The sequence below is a fragment of the Schistocerca piceifrons genome, unplaced genomic scaffold (genome assembly GCF_021461385.2).
Source record: "Schistocerca piceifrons isolate TAMUIC-IGC-003096 unplaced genomic scaffold, iqSchPice1.1 HiC_scaffold_1304, whole genome shotgun sequence".
NCBI classification, from domain to species: Eukaryota; Metazoa; Arthropoda; class Insecta; order Orthoptera; family Acrididae; genus Schistocerca; species Schistocerca piceifrons.
Window position 1 is genome coordinate 504 of NW_025727130.1, and position 1,997 is coordinate 2,500.

The window sequence follows — 1,997 nt, forward strand, 5'->3', positions numbered from 1 at the left end:
CGTGCGACCGCCTCGTGCGTGCTCGTGCGTCCCGAGGCGGACCCCGTTGAAATCCTACCAGGGTGCTCTTTATTGAGTGTCTCGGTGGGCCGGCACGTTTACTTTGAACAAATTAGAGTGCTTAAAGCAGGCAAGCCCGCCTGAATACTGTGTGCATGGAATAATGGAATAGGACCTCGGTTCTATTTTGTTGGTTTTCGGAACCCGAGGTAATGATTAATAGGGACAGGCGGGGGCATTCGTATTGCGACGTTAGAGGTGAAATTCTTGGATCGTCGCAAGACGAACAGAAGCGAAAGCATTTGCCAAGTATGTTTTCATTAATCAAGAACGAAAGTTAGAGGTTCGAAGGCGATCAGATACCGCCCTAGTTCTAACCATAAACGATGCCAGCCAGCGATCCGCCGCAGTTCCTCCGATGACTCGGCGGGCAGCCTCCGGGAAACCAAAGCTTTTGGGTTCCGGGGGAAGTATGGTTGCAAAGCTGAAACTTAAAGGAATTGACGGAAGGGCACCACCAGGAGTGGAGCCTGCGGCTTAATTTGACTCAACACGGGAAACCTCACCAGGCCCGGACACCGGAAGGATTGACAGATTGATAGCTCTTTCTTGATTCGGTGGGTGGTGGTGCATGGCCGTTCTTAGTTGGTGGAGCGATTTGTCTGGTTAATTCCGATAACGAACGAGACTCTAGCCTGCTAACTAGTCGCGTGACATCCTTCGTGCTGTCAGCGATTACTTTTCTTCTTAGAGGGACAGGCGGCTTCTAGCCGCACGAGATTGAGCAATAACAGGTCTGTGATGCCCTTAGATGTTCTGGGCCGCACGCGCGCTACACTGAAGGAATCAGCGTGTCTTCCTAGGCCGAAAGGTCGGGGTAACCCGCTGAACCTCCTTCGTGCTAGGGATTGGGGCTTGCAATTGTTCCCCATGAACGAGGAATTCCCAGTAAGCGCGAGTCATAAGCTCGCGTTGATTACGTCCCTGCCCTTTGTACACACCGCCCGTCGCTACTACCGATTGAATGATTTAGTGAGGTCTTCGGACTGGTACGCGGCATTGACTCTGTCGTTGCCGATGCTACCGGAAAGATGACCAAACTTGATCATTTAGAGGAAGTAAAAGTCGTAACAAGGTTTCCGTAGGTGAACCTGCGGAAGGATCATTACCGACTAGACTGCATGTCTTTCGATGTGCGTGTCGTGTCGCGCAACACGCTACCTGTACGGCTCGCCGTAGCCGTGCGCCGCGTGCGGAACCACGCGTGCCTCTCAAAACTAGCGGCAATGTTGTGTGGTACGAGCGCTGAAGCGCTGGAGCGGCTGGCCTGCGGCACCTGGCGCCTGGCGCCGGTTTTGAATGACTTTCGCCCGAGTGCCTGTCCGCTCCGGTGTGGAGCCGTACGACGCCCGTCGGCCGTGAGGCCGTTGGACACAGAACGCTGGAACAGGGGCCGCCACACGCCTCACTCCCGCCTATGCGACCGTCTCGAAAGAGACGGCGGAAACTGAGAAAAGATCACCCAGGACGGTGGATCACTCGGCTCGTGGGTCGATGAAGAACGCAGCAAATTGCGCGTCGACATGTGAACTGCAGGACACATGAACATCGACGTTTCGAACGCACATTGCGGTCCATGGATTCCGTTCCCGGGCCACGTCTGGCTGAGGGTCGGCTACGTATACTGAAGCGCGCGGCGTTTGCCCCGCTTCGCAGACCTGGGAGTGTCGCGGCCGCCTGTGGGGCCGGCCGCGTCTCCTCAAACGTGCGATGCGCGCCCGTCGCCTGGCGGTTCGCATACCGGTACTTTCTCGGTAGCGTGCACAGCCGGCTGGCGGTGTGGCGTGCGACACCTCGTACAACGACCTCAGAGCAGGCGAGACTACCCGCTGAATTTAAGCATATTACTAAGCGGAGGAAAAGAAACTAACAAGGATTCCCCCAGTAGCGGCGAGCGAACAGGGAAGAGTCCAGCACCGAACCCCGCAGGCTGCCGC

At 56.2% G+C, this 1,997-nt stretch overlaps 1 non-coding gene and 1 pseudogene across 1 annotated transcript; both read left to right on the forward strand.

The window, feature by feature from the left end:
• The first annotated feature begins 1,519 nt into the window (after positions 1 to 1,519).
• On the forward strand, positions 1,520 to 1,674 carry LOC124731812. The gene has a single exon (XR_007008492.1). It is a non-coding gene; the product is annotated as a 5.8S ribosomal RNA (ribosomal RNA).
• Positions 1,675 to 1,862: 188 nt separating this feature from the next.
• Positions 1,863 to 1,997, forward strand: part of LOC124731816 — a 4,220-nt pseudogene continuing 4,085 nt past the window's right edge.